Source organism: Chlorocebus sabaeus, chromosome 13 (genome assembly GCF_047675955.1).
Source record: "Chlorocebus sabaeus isolate Y175 chromosome 13, mChlSab1.0.hap1, whole genome shotgun sequence".
Classification (NCBI taxonomy): domain Eukaryota; kingdom Metazoa; phylum Chordata; class Mammalia; order Primates; family Cercopithecidae; genus Chlorocebus; species Chlorocebus sabaeus.
The window spans coordinates 16,314,551-16,332,087 of record NC_132916.1 but is presented as its reverse complement, the minus strand read 5'-3'; the positions used below and the strand labels follow the sequence as shown (position 1 = coordinate 16,332,087).

General features: G+C 43.3%; 1 protein-coding gene across 2 annotated transcripts in view; it reads right to left on the bottom strand.

Moving 5' to 3' along the window:
• IPCEF1 (interaction protein for cytohesin exchange factors 1) overlaps positions 1-4,348 on the bottom strand; it is a 206,319-nt gene extending 201,971 nt beyond the window's left edge. For both annotated transcript variants that reach the window (XM_008007648.3, XM_073022320.1), the window contains exon 1: positions 4,234-4,348. The gene's annotated coding sequence lies outside the window, so the exon portion shown is untranslated. The remainder of the gene's footprint in view (positions 1-4,233) is intronic.
• Between the last annotated feature and the right edge of the window lie 13,189 nt (positions 4,349-17,537).

The window sequence follows — 17,537 nt, the reverse complement described above, 5'->3', positions numbered from 1 at the left end:
GTTTTCGTGACCTCTCCCTACGCGCACCAAGATGATAAAGATATGGCAACATTCCCTAAAAAATGAATTGCAATTATACTGGGAGATTTAAATTGAACTTAGAATTAGTAACTGACGAATCGACTATTGAATTTTTTAGGAAATCATCAAACTCAGGTTTAGACGCAGTTATAAATCATTCAGAGAAAATAACCCATTTTCAGGTCATTCTAGGAATTAATCAGAGCAGCCAGCCCCAGTGGGACCACGTTTCCTTTTTCTCACTTCAGAGTTGACACACGATTCTGCACCAGGCTTACTGTCAAAGGGGATTCCCCTAAAAAGACTAAATAACATAAATTTTAAGTGTCATTTCTTAGACTGCAATGAACCATGAACTTTAGCACACTATCACTAAAACATTGCTTTTGTTGTCCTGTTGGTGGAAGATTTAAGGAGGGTTAAATTTTTGTCCATTTCTTTTTTTTTTTTTTTTTTTTTTTTTTGAGATGAAGTCTCCCTCATTGACCAAGCTGGAGTGCAGCTGCGTGATCTCGGCTCACTGCACCTCCCGGATTCAAGCGAGTCTCATGCCTAACTTCTTGAGTAGCTGGGATTACAGGTGCCCACCACCACGTCCAGCTAATTTTTGTATTTTTAGTAGAAACAGGGTTTAGCCATGTTGGCCAGACTGGTTTTGAACTCCTGACCTCAGGTGATCTGCCTGCCTTGGCCTCCCAAAGTCCTGGGATGACAGGCGTGAGCTACCTCACCGGGCTTATTTATTTTCTTTCAACATTTGTTTTATTTTCATATTACTAAAATAGTTCAGGTATGTTCCACTAATGAAAAATCTGGGGAAAAAATAGAGTACAAAGTACAAAGAAAGAAAAATCATGAGCTATAAGTCCACTGTTCATATATTAACATTTTAACACATTTCACCCAAATCTTGCTTCTCTGTAGTATTTTTACATAGTTGAAAAAGTTATGTTCCTCCTTTTTTGACTTAGCATTACATCATGAGAATATTTCCATAAATATCATTTTATTAATGACATTTCTTTATATACCACCATGTGTTCAACCATTCTGATAACTAGGCTTATAACATTTATTTTAAATTAATGATTCTTTTAAAAACTCACTTTCACTTTATAAAATTCAGAAAACACAAAGCATAAAGAAGAAAAGACAAATTAGTGATTAAATTTTTAAGCGTGGCTGTGGCAACTTGAAAACTGATATTGATAACTGCCATTTAATGCAATCATATTTTTAACCCTCATACAACAACCTAATAAGTCAGTATGTTATAGTCACCACTTAATAGGTTCAGAGATCATAGAGCTGGTGGGTTCAGAGATACAGATTTTGAACAGATATATCTGACCCCCAAACTGTGTTTTCTCTTGGCTAAATTATACTGACCTTCCAATAATTACCTCCACCATCACCTCTACCACCATCATCTCCAACCACCATCTCCACCACCTGTACTGTCACTTCTACCATCACTTTCTCAACTACCTCCACCATATCTACCATCACTTCTACCATCTATCACCTCCACCATCACCTCTAACCACCATCTCCACCACCACCTCAACCACCACCTCCACCATCTCCTCCACAACCACCTCCACCATCTCTACCATCACTTCTACCATCTATCACCTCCACCATCACCTCTAACCACCATCTCCACCACCACCTCAACCACCACCTCCACCACCTCCTCCACAACCACCTCCACCATCTCTACCATCACTTCTACCATCTACCACCTCCACCATCACCTCTAACCACCATCTCCACCACCACCTCAACCACCACCTCCACCATCTCCTCCACAACCACCTCCACCATCTCTACCATCACTTCTACCATCTATCACCTCCACCATCACATCTAACCACCATCTCCACCACCACCTCAACCACCACCTCCACCATCTCCTCCACAACCACCTCCACCATCTCTACCATCACTTCTACCATCTATCACCTCCACCATCACCTCTAACCACCATCTCCACCACCACCTCAACCACCACCTCCACCATCTCCTCCACAACCACCTCCACCATCTCTACCATCACCTCCACCATCACCTCTACCACTCCAACCACCATTTCTACCATCTCCATTACCACCTCCACCATCGCCTTCACAACCGCCTCTACCATCTCCACCGTCACTTCCACCATCACCTCCCCTACCACCACCAATTCCACCACCACGCCCTTTATCTCCACCTCCACCTCTACCACCATGTATTGCCACCCCTGTCACTTTACTGACCTAGGGATTTTTCTGATTCCTGTTCTACACACCCTTTCTTTATACCTTCATATTCTCCTCTCCTGCTTCACTCTGACCTTTTCTAACCTTCACTTTTTAAAGTGCCTGAGTAACAGAGATAAAGCAATGGCTTTCCTACCACATTCATTTTATGAATTATCCCAGTTATTCATTCATTCAACAAATATTTACTGAGAGCAGGCACTGTTCTGAGCACTTGGGAGCACAAGTAACTCCTCCATTTGCAGGATTCTTTTTAAGGCTGAAAAGCTTATTTTTTAGGATTTTTCTTCACACACACACACACACACACACACACACACACCATTTGCCACATTAGACCTACTTGCAAATTGTTAACCTGTACTTCATTTATCAGCTCACACTGCAGAGCCTCCAAGCTGGATGGAAAGCAGAAGTGAGCTGTTGATTCAAAAGGATACACGAGTCAAAAGGAAAGTCTCAGGCAATAGTCATGAAGTAATTTCTTATCTCTTATTGCCACAGCAAACTACCGCAGGAAAGAACTTCCTATTTCCATACTCTGATGATGTATATTTGCTTAACACAGCTTGCCTGAAATAGTTCTTACATGGACCTACTCCAGAAAAGACACTTGATTTATAAAAAGAGGAATGGAAGAAAATTAAAAGGTAAATTAAAGAATGAGTTCATCAACACATACACAAACTTACACCCTTTTCCTCCTTGCTTGCATGATGTGAGCAGAAAGAAATGCGCGTTCTTTCTTTTTGTGTTTTCTTCTTTATTTTATTTTATTTTGAGATGGAGTCTTGCTCTGTCGCCCAGGTTGGAGTGCAGTGGCGCAATCTAGGCTCACTCTAACCTCCGCTTCCCAGGTTCAAGCAATGCTCCTGCCTCAGCCTCCCAAGTAGCTGGGATTACAGGTGCATGCTCCCATGACCAGCTGATTTTTGTATTTTTAGTAGAGACGGGGTTTCACCATGTTGGCCAGGCTGGTCTCGAACTCCTGATCTCAGGTGATCAACCTGCCTTGGGCTCCCAAAGTACTGGGACTACAAGTGTGAGCCACCACACCTGGCCTTCTATTTCTATTTTCTTTTATTTTCCTTTTTTCCCCCCGCCGCCCTCCTGTAGAGATGAGGTCTCATTACGTTGCCCCCAGGCTGGTCTCAAACTCCTGACCTCAAGTGATCCTCTCGCCATGGTCACCCAAAGTACTAGGATTACAGGCATGAGTCATCATGCCCAGCCCTCCGTTTCTATTTTCTACATAAAATAAATAACTGGATAGAAATCAGACTATCAAGGACAGCACTAGGAACACATAGGCCACTCAAGACTAATAAAGTCCACTGTCGTAGTCAAAGATGCTTCCGTGGGTTATAATTCTGCCTCCTATAATTAAATTCTTTCACATACACCCCAGCAAAGAAAAATCAAGTGCCCCAGACACCCTTACTAAAAGCCTCTGAACCAACAACACCTAGCTGTCATTTTCATACCAGAGATATTGTGTCAAGCCCAAGACCTTTATGAAAGAGTAAAATGCCCCCCAGCTGCCTCCACGCAAAGGAAGCTCCCCCACAAAGAACACACTTTCTCGAAAGAGGGCGGCCCCACAGCGCTTCCCCAGTGAACTCCTCAGGATCCAAACACATGCTGAATAGTGCTTTTCTAAATCAAACCTGTGGTCTGCAGTCTAAACACCTCTCAAGACAACACCCATTTAAGAAACACAAAAGCAGAGTGAGTATACAACTCTCTCCTCTTTCAAAGCTTTCACAGAATTAGAGAATCTTTAGCACCTGGCTTCACAGATTACAGAGAGCTTAGTGAATATCATATCCCCAAAGCCACATTTCCTACCTCACTACTCTAAGGAGAGTTCTAGGTATCCATTGCTTTGCCATCTTGATCTGTCAAGCAATTACCTCTCACACATCAGCCAAGGAGTGACGTTACTTACATGCAATACAAAGAGAGTAAATCCAAGAGTAGTCTCTTTATTTCTGGATTCTGAAGCCTCATAGTACTCTGACGCCAAGCTTGAGGATTCTACTCAAAGCAGCCTTAGCTCTGGAGGCTCAGTCAACCCAGAACTAACATTCAAAGCTGATCAGAGAGTAAAGTTCTTTCGAAAGAAGAGGAAGTGTCATCTCCACTTCCTCAATCCTATTGCTCTTCCTTCTCATTGTTATCAAACTCTTCCTTGATGCCCATATCCAGGACAAAGTACATGTAAGGCAAGCACACCCCATCCACCTGACTTCATTGATCACTAAGCACTGCCCCCAGTGTATTCATTTGCTGAGCACATTGGTGAAACAGTTCATGGTTCTGCTTTCCTGTTTTGGAGGCAAGAATGTTCATTTACAGGGCATGGAGGGTGAGATGATCTGCAGAGTCATTCTCAGCATTTTTGGGTGAAATGCCACTTCAACCCCTTAGGTTCAATCTTCTTTCAGATTTCCCTCTTTCCTCCTTTCCTAATCATTCCTAATGCTCTCATAAACAAAGGGTACACACACATTTGTAAAAAGTATTTTAGGAGAAAAATAAGTCTTAGCCTGCCATCTTTTGCAGTACACATAGTAGAGTCTCTAACTTCAAAACTTTTCTTTCCCACACTGGAAAAGGAAAATGGCAGGCTGAAAGTCAGAGATATTCCATCTTATTACAAATAAATTCCTGCCCTCCCAATCTCCCTTTCAACACCAGCTTCTTGGTTCTCCATACCTTCTTGGGAAATGAATACAGTCTCACTCTATTTATATTCTGCTCTCAAATAAATCATTAAAAATGGGCTCATGACCAGTACAATCTTCCAAATGTGGTACCTAAATTTTAGCATGTGTATTGGGTACTTTTCACTGCTTAGCAAATTATGCCAAAATTTAGTGGCTTAAAACAACAAACATCTATTATCCCATGGTATCTGTGGGTAAGGAATCCAGGCCCAGGTTAGCCGGTGGTCCAGCTAAAGATCCCCCTACAAGGCTGCAATCAAAGTGTGGGCTGGAACTGCAGTCATCTCAAGAACTCAATGAGGGAAAGAAGCTTTTCTAAGATCGCTCATTTGGTTGTTGGTAGGATTCAGTTTCTTGGGGATGATTGGACTGGGGGTCTCAGTTCAATGCCACCTATTGCCTGGAGGCCATGCTAAGTCCCTTGCCACATGGACTTCTACTTAGGGCAGCTTCATATCATGGCAGCTAGCTTCATTAGCAAAAGCAAGCAAGAGTGAAAGAGAATGAGAGAGAGTTGAGTGAGAGCAAGATGGAAGTCACTTCTGTAACCTAATCTCAGAAGGGACAGTCTATCACTTTTGCCATACCCGATTTGTTAAAAGCAAGTTACTTGGTCCAATCTCCACTCAAGAGGAGGGGATTACACAAGATGTAAATTCTGGGAGGCAGGGATCAAAGGGATCTTAGAAAGCTGCCTACTAGAGCATGTAAAACGTTTATCCAAACTCAAGTTGCATCTGTCAAACCAAATGTTAACAAAAGGGAAGAATCATTTAAAGATAAAGTCATAAAATACAGTGATAATATTGAAAGAGTATCTGAAATATTAATATAATACTATAGCCCAATACTAGCCCACACTAGTCAATACCAAGATCACACTGCTCAGACCTGGGAAACTAATGACTCTTGTTCTTCCATCTCCAAGAAACAGACAAATAGCATACAAGCAAAAACCTAAACTAAACTATACAAGAGCTGGGCAGGGTGGCTTATGTCTGGAATCCCAGCACTTTGGAGGCTGGGGGAGGGGGATCTGTTAACTTCGGGAATTTGAGACCACCCTGGGCAACATAGCAAGACCCTGCCTCAAAAAAATAAATAAATTTAAATGTTTAAAAAACAACAACTCCAAAACTAGCCTAGAATCTGGATGGTAGCTGATACAATTTCAATAAAAAGAATAACTTTTCACCTAATTACAAGACTGAGAAGGCCTCAAAGGACACATAGCATCAAACTTTTCTGATTGGGTATATAGTCACCTTAAGCAGTCATCCCATTAGGATCAGAATTCCCGGACACATGGTCTTCCTCCTCCTGCACTCAATGCATGTGCCCCTTCCTAAGGATGGCCCGTCCCAAGAATGACTACATTGCCTGCAGTCCCCACCAATCCCACATGTTACAAACAGAGACCACCTCTTCCATCATCCTTTGTAAGCATGATTTGCTTAGACCAGGCCTAACAGAAGGTCTGTTTCATGGCCTGCAGACAACTGGGGGCAAAGAGAAGAGGGCCATTCTGGGTGGAAAAGTAAATAATTCGGTTGACCTTAGATCTTCCTAATTTCAAGACGTGTGCTAATGTCCCACACAGGCACTGCTGTCACATGATCCCAAAGGATAAAGGCAACACATTTCTTTTCTTTCTTTCTTTTTTTATTTTTATTTATTTTTTTTTTTTTTGAGACAAGAGTCTCACTCTGTGGCCCTGGCTGGAGTTCAGTAGCACAATCTTGGCTCACTGCAACCTTTGCTTCCTGGGTTCAAGCGATTCTCCTACCTCAACCTCCCTAGTAGCTGGGACTACAGGCATGCACTATCACACCCGGCTAATTTTGGTATTTTTAGTAGAGATGGAGTTTCACCATGTTGGCCTGGCTGGTCTCAAACTCCTGACCTCAAGTGATCCACCCAAGGCACAACTTTTGAAAGCAAAATAGAGATCTTCTGTATGGCATGTTTTGTATGTCCACTTTTTCAGAAGATTTCAAAGTTACAGATTAAACATGGCCTGTACCCCAATATACTCTATGCCTCAATTCAAATGCCGATAAAAATTTAGGAAATTTTTCTTAAAATATGTTAAAAGTAAATAATGTTGTTGGAAGAGCAGAGAAAGAGAACATGTAACTAAGTTATTAATGCTATTTGGTAAAAGCTATTGCCCTTGAGGAATAAATAATAGTTTGAAATACTTCAGTTTCTGGTTTCAAACTTTTTCACATTTTCTTTATAGTCCTGTCTTTCCTTCCTTCCTTGCTTCCTTTCCTTTTCTTTTTTTCTTTTTTTTGTTTTGTTTTGTTTTGTTTTGTTTTGAGACAGGGTCTTGCTCTATTGCGCCAGGAGGCTGGAGAGCAGTGGTGCGATCATGGCTAATTGCAGCTTTGACCTCCCAGGCTCCAGAGATCCTCCCATCTCAGCCCCCTAAGTGGCTGGGACTACAGGCATGAGCCACCACACCTGGCTAATTTTTGTATTTTTTGTAGAGACAGGGTTTTGCTATGTTGCCTAGGCTGGTCTCGAACTCCTAGACTCAAACAATCTGCCTGCCTTGGCATAAGCCATCACGTCTGGCCTTCTTCACATTCATTTCACAGGATGATTGCTATAGACTAAATGCTTATGTCACCTAAATATATATGTTGAGGCCAGGCGTGGTGGCTCACGCCTGTAATCCCAGCACTTTGGGAGGCCAAGGAGGGCAGATCATGAGGTCAGGAGTTCGAGACCAGCATGACCAACATGGTGAAACCCCGTCTCCACTAAAAATACAAAAATTAGCTGGGCGTGGTGGCAGGCACCTGTAATACCAACTACTTGGGAGGCTGAGGCAGGAGACTTGCTTGAACCCGGGAGGCAGAGGTTGCAGTGAGCCAAGACCGCACCACTGCACTCCAGCCTGGGCGATAGAACAGGACTCCATCTCCAAAAAATATATATATATTTTTTATATATAACATATTCTATATTATACATATTATCGACCTTTGGGGAGTGATTAGGTCATGAGGACAGTGCCCTCATGAATGGGATTAATTTCCTTATTAAAGAGAACCTGGAGATCTGCCCACCCCTCCACCATGTGAGGACACGGCCAGAAGACAGCCACCTATGAACCAGGAAGCAGGTCCTCACCAGACACTGAACCTACTGGTGCCTTGGTCTTGGATGTCCAGCCTCCAGAACTGTGAGAAATAAATGTCTGTTGTTTGTAAGCCACCCAGGCTATGGTGTTTTGATATAATGGCTTGAACGACTAAGACGAAGATAAAATGTAAATTGAATTTGCAGAGGAGTGAAAAAATAAAAGAAGATGCTGTATATTTTGAGCAGGAACAAAATGAAGGTTCTCTCCGTGGCTTCTTGTTTGTGTACACTTCTATTTCTGGAAGTGTTGCTTCATCTTCTCCCTAAATTGACTTGTCTTCTAGTTCCCTGCTTTACGTAGAAAAAAAAAAAATGGTACTAGGTGTAATTAAAGGAGTTTAGTGGCATCAATAGCATGGCCTGGCTTCTCACCAGACATTTAGATGCCATCATCAAAGACATCCTCAAAAGACATGTTATTTACATTTATGGGGCCAGATTAGAGCCACTTAAATTATTTGAGTAAAAATCACCTGATTTGTAGAATTAGAATAATCCTCAAAGCGGCGGGACTGTCAGTTCAAGATGGTGGGCTGACCACAGATTTGCTCCCTCCCCAAAGACTCCGTTAATATGATGAGAAAAGTATAAAAAATATATATATAGGGCCGGGCGCGGTGGCTCACGCCTGTAATCCCAACTTTTTGGGAGCCCCAGGCGGACAGATCACGAGGTCAGGAGATCGAGACCATCCTGGCTAACATGGTGAAACCCCGTCCCTACTAAAAATACAAAAAATTAGCTGGACGTGGTAGCACGAGCCTGTCACCGCAGCTTCTCGGGAGGCTGAGGCAGGAGAATCGTTTGAACCCGGGAGGCAGAGGTTGCAGTGAGCAAAGATCGCGTCACTGCACTCCAGCCTGGGTGACAGAGCGAGATTCCGTCTCAAAAGGAAAAAAAAAAAGATATAAAGCCACAATAACCCAAAAAAAGGAGGAAAAGCATCAGAACTTGAGAGAGCACAACAGATTTCTGGCAGCCTGAAAGCCGATGGAGGCGCAATAACAGATGGAGGCAGGCAGGGGAACCACAATATCCCATTAGTTAGGAGAACACGGCATTGGAGGAAATTGCCCGTGTGTGGTGCTGAATCCCTGAGAGGACCGGAACTCAAGCCAGGAGAAGCTAAGAGAGCTAAATGAGTGATAGAGGGACAGGACTGAAAACAGGAAGAGTAATTAAAAGTCTGTAAAAACTCAGCCCCTCCCATGCTCCTCTTTCAAATCTCTCTGTCCACCCAGCCTCTGCACAGCAAACACACACAATTCCAACCCCGGGCAGCATACCGAAGATTTGTCTCTACACACAGTGAAATCATGCAGAGAATAGAGGCATTGTATGTGGATATGGGCACTCCAGAGTCAGAATTCCACATTCTGGCATAAGAGTCTCATCTAGCATATGCTAGATGATGTGCTTTTTTTTTTTTTTTTTTTTTTTTTTTTTTTTTTTTTTTGAGACAGAGTCTTGCTCTGGCCCCCAGGCTGGAGTGCAGTGGCGGGATCTCGGCTCACTGTAAGCTCCGCCTCCCGGGTTGAAGCGATTCTCCTGCCTCAGCCTCCCGAGTAGCCGGGATTACAGGCGTGTGCCACCACACCCAGCTATGTTTTGTATTTTTAGTAGAGACAGGGTTTCACCATGTTGGTCAGGCTGGTCTCAAACTCCTGACCTCAGGTGATCTGTGCACCTTGGCCTCCCAAAGTGATGGGATTATAAATATGAGTCACCATGCCTGTCCTAGATATGCTTCTAATCAGTATCCTTAGAGACAGTCCTGAAGATACTGTATCCATTAAAAAGAACAGGATGCTAAGAAAGGTAAATAATCTGAAAACAAGAAAGAGCCCTTGGATATTGCAAATATAATTGTCAAATAAAGATTTGGATGGACAGGTTGAATGACAAATTCAAGTGAAATTTTCAGAAAATATTATTCAATGACAAAGTCAAAGAAATAACATTAAAGATCCCCCTGAAGTCCAAAAATATTTAGATTTAAAAGCCTCATTGAGTGCCTAAGATGAATTTCAAGTCACTGCAAAATTTCCAAGCTCCAGAAATAAAGAGAAAATCTTAAAATCTCCCAAGCACAGAAAATAAGTCACTTTCACAGAAACAAGGCATTAAAGGGCTCCAGATTTCACAGAAGTAGCATTAAGGGTTAGAGGGTCAGCGAGCAAAGCCTTCAAAGTTCTGAAGGATTTATATTTCTTTTTTTTTTTTTAATTTTTTAATTTTTTTTTGAGACAGAGTCTCGCTCTGTCACCCAGGCTGGAGTGCAGTGGCCGGATCTCTGCTCACTGCAAGCTCCGCCTCCCGGGTTTACACCATTCTCCTGCCTCAGCCTCCCAAGTAGCTGGGACTACAGGCGCCCACCACCTCGCCGGGCTAGTTTTTTGTATTTTTTAGTAGAGACGGGGTTTCACCGTGTTAGCCAGGATGGTCTCGATCTCCTGACCTCATGATCCGCCCATCTCGGCCTCCCAAAGTGCTGGGATTACAGGCGTGAGCCACCGCGCCCGGCCAGGATTTATATTTCACCCTAGAATTTTATGTTCATTCATCCAGTGTATTAGTACATTTTCACACTGCTAGAAAGAACTGCCAGAGACTGGGTAATTTATAAAGGCAAGAGGTTTAATTGACTCACAGTTCAGCACAGCCAAGGTGAAGGGGAAGTAAGGCACCTTCTTCACAAGGTGGCAGGAAGGAGAAGTGCTGAGTGATGGGGTAAGAGCCCCTTATAAAACCATCAGATCTCATGACAACTCGCTCTCACGAGAACAGCATGGGGGAAACCACCTCCACGATTCAATTACCTCTACCTGGTGTCTCCCTTGACAGGTGGTGATTATGGGGATTACAATTGGGTGGGGACACAAAGCCTAACCATATCATTCAGCAAATATTTTTGAGCACCGGTCTAGGCAGTGGGAAGGCAGCAGTGAACCAAAGTCAGTCCTGCCCTCAGGGAACTTCTTTTCTCATGCTCAGATCAGGATGGTGTGCTCTCTACACAAACTTAGAAAGTAAAATATAAAGTGTTAGGTAGAAATAAGTGCTAAGGAGGAAAATTAAATCAGAAGAGGAAATACATAGAGTCTAAGGAGAGGCTAAAAATTAGATGGGGAGGCCAGCGAAGGACTCACAAAGGTGACCTCTGAGTGACAGCCTGGAGGAAGTGAAGGCGTGAGCTGTGTAGACAGCTAAGGGAAGAGAGATCAGTCAGACAGAGCCCCAAATGCAAACATCCTGCCACCCCCAGAGCCTCTTGGTGCCACAGGAACATCATGGGGGCAGGTGTGGCTGGAACAGAGCAGAACAGGTCAGAGATGGAGAGGGGAGCCAGGGAATCCATGGTTATGGTTAGGTCCTATGGGGATCATTGTGAGAACTTGGGTTTTTGACTCTGACCAACTAAAGCAGGAGCTGACAAACTATTTCTGGAACAGGCCAGATAGTAAATATTTTAGATTTTGTAGGCCAGTCTCTGTTCAGTTACACAACCCTGCCATTGTGGTATCAAAGCAGCCATAGATAACATGTAAAAGAACAGCTGTGCTCTAATAAAACTTTATTTAGGGCCACTAAAATTTGAACTGCCTATAATTTTCACGCATCACAAAATCATCTTCTTTTGAATTTTTTTAAGCATCTAAAAATGTCAAAAACTGTCATAACTTACCAGCTGTACAAAAGTAGGCAGCAAGTCAAAAGTGGCCCATGGAGAGTAGGTTGCTGATCCCTGAATGAAAGCATCAGTTAGGTGTGAAGGTAGAACATGTTCGTTTGCAGATGCATCAGAGCTGACTCAGAAGGATGACTGCCCACATACCCTTTCTTTTATTTTTATTTTTATGTTTTGAGACAGAGTCCTGCTCTCTTGCTCAGGCTGGAGTGCAGTGGCACGATCTCAGCTCACTGCAACCTCTGCCCTCCAGGTTCAGCGATTCTCCTGCTTCAGCCTCCGAAGTAGCTGAGATTACAGGCATGTGCCACCACGCCTGGCTAATTTTTGTATTTTTAGCAGAGACAGGGTATCACCATGCTAGCCAGGCTGGTCTCACACTCCCTACCTTTAGTGATCCTCCCATCTCGGCCTCCCAAAGTGCTGGTTTTACAGGCAAGAGCCACTGTGCCCAGCCTCCACATACCTTCTTAGGAAGTTACTTGATGATGGACCCCAGCAAAGTAAGGGAGTAAACTAAAAAATGGAAGTGGTGGAATCCAGGAAAGAGAAGACTCAACCTGGGAGTGTTGCAAAGGGAAGTCCTTGGATGGGAATCAGGCAGCTGAATCAGAGAGCAAACATCAGCATGGAGCTCGGTGAGAGAGGAAAAGGTTCCAAAAGCAAAGTATTCAAGGGAAAATGGAGTCACAGAGCGTGATACCACCCCTGAAATTATGGAGTAACCAATATGGGCAGCGCAGCCAAAGAAAGAAAAATAGAAAAACAATTAGAAAACATCAAGAAATAACAATAAAAGCAGTAAAGGAACAGAATGTGGAATTACTCTATACTGTTCGGCTTGTGCAGTTAATCATAATTTTTATAGTCATAATAATGCAATACTCACAAATGATTTTCAACTTTGAGGATCAAGGTCTGGAGAAAACATGTAAGACAAGAAGACACTGTAAGTGGCAGAGTGTGGTGGCTCGCACCCATAATCCGAACTTTGGGAGGCTGAGGCAAGAGGACTGCTTTAGCCCAGGAGTTCAAGCCAAGAATGGGCAACGTAGGGAGACACTGTCTCTATGTATATTTTAAAGAAAAAAAAAAAGAGAGAAAAGATTAAGACAATATAAACATTAAAGTATGCTGGACTCTGATGGCAGCCACTAGCTACTGAAAATTAAGCTTCAGTTAATTAAAATTTAGTGAAATAAAAATTCAGTGCCGGGCCGGGCGCGGTGGCTCAAGCCTGTAATCCCAGCACTTTGGGAGGCCGAGACGGGTGGATCACGAGGTCAGGAGATCGAGACCATCCTGGCTAACACGGTGAAAGCCCGTCTCTACTAAAAATACAAAAAACTAGCCGGGCGAGGTGGCGGGCGCCTGTAGTCCCAGCTACTCGGGAGGCTGAGGCCGGAGAATGGCGTAAACCCGGGAGGCGGAGCTTGCAGTGAGCTGAGATCCGGCCACTGCACTCCAGCCTGGGCTACAGAGCGAGACTCTGTCTCAAAAAAAAAAAAAAAAAATTCAATGCCTTGGTGGCACCAGCCACAGTTCGAGTGCTCAGTGACCGCCGGTGTCCAGGATCTCCCATCTTGCACAGCACAGACGTGGAGCATTTCTCTTCCACTGGAAAGTTCCTTTGGAGAGCCCTGGGGGACTTGAGAGGTGGCAAGAGAGGTTTGAGAGCCAACTTACAATTTGCGGATTTTAAGTTGGCCCTCAAACTTACAGGAGATTCTCTGCAAGCAAGACACAAGTGGGAGCATATTATTTTAAAAGTTACCCAAGTAACTGACGAACACTAACCGGGAAGTTAATTATAACACACAAAATCTGTGTGATCAGCTTGGCGTGGAGAGAGCTGCAGCAGGAGAAGGCGGCTTTCCTCTTTGTTTCCCCTCCCTGGAGCCCCCGGGGATCTCCAATTGTCCCTGTTTAGCAAAAGTTGGTCCACCCTACAAGGTTTAGCCCTGATGTTCGGATGTTACTTCCTCAGTGAAGCGTTCCCCATCCCTCACATTTAGCCCCTCCTCCTTGTTCTCCCAGCATCCCATGCATGTCCCCAGTGCACATTGTCCTGTGTTATTATAACCATGTAGAAGCAGGGCATGCAACATGCATTCTCAAGGTCCCGGTCCTTAGAAGGGCCCTGTGCTTAGTTTAATGCTCTGCAGTCACTCTTCAAATGTTGAATAATTTATGAATAAGAGGTTCCCTATTTTCATTTTGAACTGGACCCCACGAATTATGGAACCCTCCTGGTTTTAAGTTTGCCTCTAGCTGGACTGTCAGCTCTCTGAGAGCAAGGATGCATCATTTTTGAGTTTGTATCTTCATGATCTAGCACAGGGCCCTCAGTAAAATGACCATTTTCCCTAACTGATACTTAGCTATATTTTTCTTGTGAGGGCTGTAATTTTTTGTACTCCAAGATCCAAGGACATAATCCATCTCTCAGAAAAGCTATGGTTTTTCTCAGAGGCTATTGGGAGCCTCTCTCACACCATCCATAAACCATTACTGACTTTCTCTGATGCCTGAAATGCCATAATTACAGTTTTATTCTTTCTTTTTTAAGGCATTTCCTTCTCTTGCACCACCAGTCTCTCTGGGAGAGGTGGCCTTTAAGCTTCGCTATTGAACTTCAGCGAATATGAATTTGTCAGATCCCTTTAGTTTAGACAGAAACAACCCCATCCCCAAAGCAGACGAATCATTTTAAGTTCACACTTTGAACACATAACACACAGCTGTTACTGATTTGGGATGACGCTGGTAAGACACGTAGACAAATAACTCAAACAGCTTTCAAGCCTCAGCCACTACAAATCAGCAAAGTGAAAATTTTAATGTTATACATGAAAATATATCAATATTCAAGATTTTCTTGAAGAATTTATAGTCTCCAACACATGTAATATCATCTTGAATTTATGTCTGAAACATTTTCTCATCTTTCCCACTAATCAGGTATAAAAACCTTCCCTGCTTTATTCACTCTTGGATGTATCTGTGGAATGTGTGCTAAAATCTGGGGGCTTTGCATCTAGGAAAGAAGGAGAGTGAGGACAACCAAGCAGATGAGGAGGGGCAGTGTGTGACAAATGCTGTGTGACTGATGCTGCGTAGAAGGATCCTGAGAGAGGCCAAGGTGGGCGGATCACGAGGTCAGGAGTTCAAGACCAGCCTGGCCAAGATGGTGAAACCCAGTCTCTACTAAAAATACAAAAATTACCCAGGCATGGTGGCAGGTGCCTGTAATCCCAGCTACTTGGGAGGCTGAGGCAAATAATTGCTTGAACCTGGGAGGCGGAGGTTGCAGTGAGCCGAGATCGTGCCACTGTACTCTAGCCTGGGCGACAAAGTGAGACTCTGTCTCAAAAAAAAAGGGACTCTGAGAGGCCAGGGATGGAAGAAGGGAATTTGGCAGGCTGTCCTTCATGGAGGACACAGCATAGACCCTGATCTTGAAGCACTGATGAGATACTGAACTGACAGGGGCAGAAGGAGCAGGACATGACAACCCCTAACATGAATAGAGGCTCAGATCAGCTGGTTGACAATCAGCTCAGTGGTTCTTACTGGGCTGGTGCAGCCTCCTAATGGGCATTTTAGAGATTTGTGTGGGATTTTGTTTGTCACAGAGATTGAGAGTTGTTCCTGGCATTTGCAGGGGGTAAGATGGGTGGAGGATGATGGTGGTAGTGGTAAAGGGCGTTTGATTTCCCTGAAAACAAAGGACAGTCCCTCATAACAAAGAATTATCCTATGTCCCACACAATTTCTAACATCCTGCCAGATACCTGTATTTATTTGGCCCTTGAACAACATGGCAGTTAGAAGCACTGATCCCCTGAGTAGTTGAAAATCCACATATAACTTTTAACTCCCCCAAAATTTAACTTCTAATAGCCTACTGTTTACCAGAAGCCTTATCGATAATGTGAATAGTCAATTAATATTCTATATGTTTCATGTATAATACACTGTATTCTTGCAATAAAGTAAGCTAGAGAAAAGAAAATGTCATTAAGAAAATCATAAGGAAGAGAAAATATGTTTACTATTCATGACATGGAAATGGATTATCATAATGGTCTTCATCCTTATCATCTTCTCGTTGAATAAACTGAAAAGGAAGAGGAGCTGGTCTTGCTGTCTCAGGGTGGCAGAAGTGGAAGAGCTGAGAAAATGAAAGGGAGGCAGGAGAGGAAGGCACACTCAGTGTAACTTTCAAGAAAAAGAAATCGGCCTCTCAATGGATCCATACAGTTCAAAGCCATGTGATTCAAGGGTCAGCTGTAATATGAAGAGTATGGAAGATTTACCTGACTCTAGAAACAAAGTCTTTTTGCATGGCTTTACTATATATATACATTGTTCCAGGAATGCTACTTTCATAGTTTAAAATGTATCTTGTAAATTTGTTTTATTTGCCAATTTACAAAGAATTGTTGACCATTTCAGAAATCACATTAGCATGATAGCCCTGTTTATGAGTCTTGTAACAATCTGCATTATAGTAGCTGTCACATTCACTGTGATTTGACATGTACATATGAATATGTTTAGTTAAATATTACTTCAAATGTTAAATAATTTTTTTTTTTTTTTTTTTTTTTTTGAGACGGAGTCTCACTCTGTCGCCCAAGCTGGAGTGCAGTGGCCAATCTCGGCTCACTGCAAGCTCCACCTCCCGGGTTCATGCCACCCTCCTGCCTCAGCCTCCCGAGTACCTGGGACTACAGGCACCCACCACCACGCCCAGCTAATTTTGTTGTATTTTTAGTAGAGACGGGATTTCACCGTGTTAGCCAGGACCGTCTTGATCTCCGGACCTCATGATCTGCCCACCTCGGCCTCCCAAAGTGCTGGGATTACAGGCATGAGCCACCGCGCCTGGCCAATAATTTTTAGAAGTATCACCAATGTTTAACTGAATATTAGCCTTAAATCAAAACTTATTCATTATAAATTAGAGTCTGACTATTTCATTTGTTTTCCTAGTGTCCTCATGCCTAAGCATTTATACATTAAAATACTGTAGATATTATTTTATTACTGAATGACTTTTGTTTCTCCTACATATATCTCCTATATATAAACACACACACACACACACACACACACACACACATATATATATTTTGAGGCTGAGTTTCGCTCTTGTTGCCCAGGCTGCAGTGCAATAGCGTGGTCTCAGCTCACTGCAACCTCCACCTTTGGGGTTCAAGCAATTCTCCTGCCTCAGCCTCCCAAGTAGCTGGGATTATAGGTGCCCACCACCACGCCCAGCTAAGTTTTATATTTTTAGTAGAAAGGGGGTTTCACTGTGTTGACCAGGCTGGTCTTGAACTCCTGACCTCAGGTAATCCATCTGCCTCAGCCTCCCAAAGTGCTGGGATTACAGGTGTGAGCCACTGCGCCTGTCCTGTCCTTTATATTTTATTTACAGCAGTAAGAGCTAACGGATATAGAATGCATATTACGTGCCAGACACATTCTAAAAGCTGTGCATATTGCTTACCTATCTTCTCAATAACTCTATGAGGCAGGTAGTATTGTTACTCCCTTTTCAGAGATGAGAAAAGTAAGGCACAGAGAGGTCACTTGCGTGAGATCCCATGGGTAGTAAATGGCAAAGGCTGGATTCAAGTCTGGCCAGGCTGGCTCCAGACCTCGTGCTTTCAG